Below are 6,166 nucleotides of genomic sequence, written 5' to 3'. Positions count from 1 at the left end.
AGGATTCCCTTATTGATGTCACTTGTAAATCCACTTCAATCAGTGTAGATGAAGAGGAAAAACATACAGTCGTATGAAAAGGTTTGGGCACCCCTCTGAGGCTGCATAATATTTACTCTGTCATCACAGAAAATGATCACAGTGGCATGCCATTCATTTTCTAATAAAAGCTGAGTACTGGGTATTGTCCAGACAAAGATTTTTAGTGTAGCAATATTAAGTTGTATGAAATTAAATCAGATGTGAAAAATTGGCTACGCACAAAATGTAACTACTTAGGACTGATTCATTGGAACACCACAATTGGTTGGTGAACTCATTAAGCCTTGAACTTCATAGACAAGTGCATCCAATCATGAGAAAAGGTATTTAAGGTGGCCAATTGCAAGTTGTTGTTCTCTTTGACTCTCCTCTGAAGAGTGGCAACAGGGGGCCTCAAAACAACTCTCAAATGACCCGAAAACAAAAGATTGTTCAACATTATGGTTTAGAGGAAGGCTACAAAAAGCTATCGCAGAGATTTAAGCTTCAGTGTCCACTGTGAGAACATAGTGAGAAATGGAAGACCACAGGCACAGTTCTTGTTAAGGCCAAAAGTGGCAGGCCAAAGTAAAAATATCGGAGAGGCAAAGGCGAAGGATGGCGAGAACGGTCAAAACAGGCCACAGACCACCTCTAAAGACCTACAACATCATCTTGCTGCGGATGGTGTCATGTGCATCGTTCAACAATTCAGCGCACTTTGCACAAGGAGAAGCTGTATGGGAGAGTGATGCGGAAGAAGCCTTTTCTGCACACACGCCACAAAACAGAGTCGCTGAGGTATGCAAACGCACATTTGGACAAGCCAGCTTCATTTTGGAATAAGGTGGCTGTGGACTGATGAAACAAAGATTGAGTTATTTGGTCATAACAAGGGTACGTTATGCATGGCGGCAAAAGAACACAGCGTTCCAAGAAAAACACTTGCCCCACAGTAAAAATTTGGTGGGGGTTCCATCATCTGTGGGGCTGTGTGGCCAGTGCCGGTACTGGGAATCTTGTTAAAGTTGAGGGTCGCATGGATTCCACTCAATATCAGCAGATTCTTGGGAATAATGTTGAAGAATCAGTCACAAAGTTTGAAGTTACGCCGGCGCTGGATATTTCAACAGACAACGACCCAAAACACTGCTCAAAGTCTACCCGGGCATTTATTTGCAGAGGAACAAGTACAATGTTCTGAATGGCCATCCCATCCCCAGACTGAATATCATTGAGAATCATGTGGGATGATTTTGAAGCGGGCTGTCCATGCTCGGGCAACCATCAAACCTAACTGAACTGGAGATGTTTTGTAAGGAGGGAATGGGTCCAAAATACCTTCATCCAGAATCCAGACAACTCATTAGAGGCTATGGGAAGCGTCTAGAGGCCTGTTATTTTTAGCAAAAGGCAGGCTCTACTAAATATTGATGTGATTTTTCTATTGGAGGTGCCCACATTTATGCACCTGTCAATTTTGTTTTGATGCATATTGCACATTTTTTGTTAATCCAATAAAAACCTAATTTCACTACTGAAATATTACTGTGTCCATCAGTTATTTGATAGATCAAAAATTAAATTGCTGATCCAAACACCCAATTATTTATTCATGGAAATTGTCAGGGGTGCCCGAAACTTTTTTCATACAACTGTAGGTTAAAGAATGATTTTTAAGCCTTGAGACCATTTGAGCCATGGATTGTGTATGTGTGCCATTCAGAGGTGTTGAATGGACAAGACAAAATATTCAGTGCCTTTGAACGGGGTATGGTAGTAGGTGCCAGGCGTACCAGTTTGTGTGTCAAAAAACTACAACGATGCCGGGTTTTCTCACACTCAATTAGTTTCCTGTGTGTATCAAGAATGGACCACCACCCAAAGTACATCCAGCCAACTTGACACAACTGTGGAAAGTGTTGGAATCAACATGGGCCAACATCCTGCTGGAACACTTCCGACACCTTGTAGGTTGACACCTCAATATTAGAAGGTGTTCTTAATGTTTTGTACACTCATGTATGTCCCCTCCAAACAAGCTATTTATGGTCTGTAACATTAGCCGTGCTCTATTTTGAGAAACATGCGATTCAAAATTATGCAAGCGGGAACTCGTGCCAAGTTCTACATCCAATGATACATAAAGTACATAGCTACATCCCAAAGTGCACATGCATATTCATTTAATTTCAACCCAGTGGGCGTGCATTACTGCTCTATATTTATTCCAGATGCTTTCGACGTGGTTAGCAGCCTGAGGGAGGCGCTGCCGTTGAAGAGAGTGTGTTCAAAGAAGCAGGTGAGGATCAGGAAATATCGTCGTTGTCATTCATTATCTCCGTGACTCAAGTTGTATGGAAGGTGCCCAGTGTTGCCAGATCTCCGCAGGCAGGCAGGCTGGGAAGTCCCCACTGGCCTCTTCTCTCTGAGGCGAAGCCCGAGGCGTCAAGCTTTAATCCGGCTTTCTCCTGCCAGAGGGGATATCTCGGAGATTGATAAATGATGAATTCCTGACGGATTGCCCCAAGTTAGTCAGCAGGACAGAAAATAGCACTGCGTCATAATAGACATGAGGGATGTTTGTTTCCCGCAAGACCTGGCGAACAGAGGCACCTCGGGTCACAAATCAAATTAAGCGCTTGATTGCAACCGATATTGATTTCCTGGGTCGGAGGATGACCACAAGTCAATGTCCTCCCCCCTGATTAAACATCAACGTCTCCTTTGACAAACTGTTGGAGGTTATCTCGACTACTATCTCCCTCACTGGGAATCCATGGCTGATTGTTAAATTAAGTGGTTGAGTTATTTGATTGGTTCCACACGGCTGGTCAGAGGAAGCCTTAAACAAGGCCCCTCCAACGGTATAGAAATGATGGTAACACTTAGCTGTTTTCTATAGGCAAACACATGAAATACCTTCTGAGTGCATATATAAGGCCTTATGATACACTTACATTATGGTGCACTATAAAACTTGCTATAAACTGTTGAAACCTTTCGTATGGTGGATATACTCAGTTGCCATGGTTTTCAGTTATCAAGGTAAGACCCAGATGCAGACCGTTTYGAAGTAACAATGTTTATTACAGCAACAGGGGCAAAGGTACAGGACAGCAGGCAGGGGCAGGCAGAGTGGTCAGGCAGGTGGGTAAAGTGGTCAGGACAGGCAAGGGTCAAAAACCAGGAGGACGAAAAAAGAGAGACTGGGAGCTGACACAAACGCAGGAGCTGACACAAAAACGCTGCTGGCTTGACAAACAAGATGAACTGACAACAGGAAACACAGGTATAAATACACAGGGGATAATGGGGAAGATTGGCGACACCTGGAGGGGGGTGGAGACAATCACAAAGACAGGTGAAACAAATCAGGGTGTGACAATGGGAGACCACAGTAGTTTGCATTATATCTCCATTTGCTTTGGAGGTTGCTATTTCTTAAAAACTAGTGTGAAACAAGCGAGTGAGAAGTTAGCCCAAGTTTCACTGTGGAATGCAAGCTTGCAAAAGAAATGCAATTTACTAATTTACTGAATCACGTACACATGCTGTGTTGAGAAAACTGCACAACTTAAGAAATCACTGTGTAAATTCCTCCTGAAGCAGTGGGTCGATGTTGCCTTAGACGAATTGCCTTAGCGTTACCTTTCAGTACGGTATGCATATTAAGACCTGGATGCTACATCAGACATGCCACAGCTAGCTTTGTTTGGTGCTGTCCATGGTCCTGACAGTTTTTGATCCTTTGGTGGTGCTGAAAAGACGGCTACATATTGTAAGCTGTGTACCATATCTTCTTGTATATACGGTGTCTGTATTGGACAGCCTCAGAATCAAGAAGTTGGTGTCAGTCATTCAACTACATGCACACAATAAACAGAATACGTTAATTTTTATAATGACTAATAGCCAAACTTTTGATCCATTGGATGATTTGAGGCCATCAGTGTCAACGGTTAATGACAGGTAAACTTCTGGGGATGCAATTTGTTGCCTGAAACTATACTGTAGTAGCAAAGGTGGACACAACAAGCTTTGAAACGTTTGAGGCGCACATTTCTCTAATTACTTCAGGACATTTATTTGAATTCATTTGCTTCAGAAGTTCAGGGTGAAAAATGCATGGATGTGTGTTTCCACCATGAATAAACAAACATTCAAATTCCACTTCCAGTTTGTCTCAAGTTGGGTTTCCTTCCAATTGCCGACTGTTTTCTTAAACTATGTGTAAAAACATTGTCATTTTCCCACAGAAATGTGATTCCCATAATTGTCTTGTTGCATATACAAGGCTGTGAGTGATGACATAGTGCTTGTGCTATGAAATGTAATGTCATGTAATATTTTTAGCTGTATATAACTGCCTTAATGTTGCTGGCCTCAGGAAGAGTAGCTGATGCCTTGGCAACAGCTAATGGGGATCCTTAATAATACAAATAGTGCACATAAAAATAACTGCGGTTATATTCCCATGTACCGAATAAAGAATATAAGTTAAAAGGGTTTCCAACTCTACTGATGGTTTTGTCACAACACTGTTGCGTCAATCCCATTGAGCACGCCTGGACCTGTTGGATCAGAGGGTGGGGCTAGGGCCTTCCCCCAGAAATGTCCAGGAACTTGCAGGTGCCTTGGTGGAAGAGTGGGGTAACATCTCACAGCAAGAACTGGCAAATCTGGAGCAGTCCATGAGGAGGAGCTGCACTGCAGTACTTAATGCAGCTGGTGGCCACAACAGATACTGACTGTTACTTTTGATTTGACCCCCCTTTGTTCAGGGACACATTATTCCATGTCTGTGGAACTTGTTCAGTTTGTCTCAGTGTTGAATCTTGTTATGTTCATACAAATATTTACACATTAAGTTTGCTGAAAATAAACACAGTTGACAGTGAGGACGATTCTTTTTTGCTGAGTTAATAAGCAATACAAATGTATATATTTTTTAAAGACCCATATTTAAGTCATTTTTTTTTTGCCATTAAACTACTTCCATATATACTTCCATATAATTTTTTAACTGGTACCAGGCTACCTTCGAAGCGTCTTGTTCGTGAGAGTCTCATCTTTCCATGGAAGTGGTCATACTAGCTGGTAGGCCAACACCGTTCAGACGCTACAGACGTTTTCATGAGAAGACAGATTTTCAGGGTGTCTCAGGGTCTGACAAACACCCTGTAGCTCGACACCTTTCACGGCAGATGGGAAAGGCCGCCATTGGCAGATGCGATCTATTCAAATCAAATTTTATTGGTCACATACACGTTTTTAGCAGACGTTATTGCAGGTGTAGTGAAATGCTTGTGTTTCTAGCTCTGCCAGTGCAGTAATATTCTAACATTTCACACCATATACCCAATGCACATAAATCTATATAAAGGAATGGAATTAAGAATATATAAATATAGGACGACAGCATGTCAGAGCGGCATAGACCAAAGATACAGTAGAATAGCATAGAATACACCGTATTACATATGAGATGAGTAATGCAAATTAGTAAACATTATTAAAGTGTCTAGTGTCCATTTATTAAAGTGGTCAGTGATTTCAAGTCTATGTACATAGGCGCAGCCTCTAATGTGCTAGTGATGGCTATTTAACAGTCTGATGGCCTTGAGATGAGCTGTGTCTAATCAGCCTCATGCAAAAAAGCTTAATACAGATGGATTTTGATGGGGATTTTTCTATTATGCTATTTAGATTTCGGTAGGGGCGTGGACATCGATGGGGGGTTAGTGAGAATTAAGTGAAGTTCAATTGGAATTTCAGAATTTCAATTCAGCCTTCCTGAATTGATAAGGAATTGACAAAAATATTGCTCACCAGTAACCTTTATGTGTTTTGTACACAGGGCCAATGTCCGGTATCAGTTTTTCCCCAGGCCAGCGGGTCGAAACCAGGAAAGTGTTTCTCAGTGTCTCTGACTGCCTTGAGAGGATGTGAGAAGTTAGGAGGCCTAGGAGGATAGAGGATTTGGGGAGCCAGCAGGGCTGACTAATCAGCGGCTGCTTGGGAGAGCATTAAGACCGACGTGTGGAGGGGAAATGTGACACCTGGAAATTACACAATGTAATGATCATCCAAGTGGTAAATGTAGCTTTTAAATAGGTTTTGTGTTCTCCATTAACTTCCCCAC

Source organism: Salvelinus sp. IW2-2015, linkage group LG6.1, assembly GCF_002910315.2.
Source record: "Salvelinus sp. IW2-2015 linkage group LG6.1, ASM291031v2, whole genome shotgun sequence".
Lineage (NCBI taxonomy): Eukaryota > Metazoa > Chordata > Actinopteri > Salmoniformes > Salmonidae > Salvelinus > Salvelinus sp. IW2-2015.
This window is presented reverse-complemented; position numbering follows the sequence as displayed.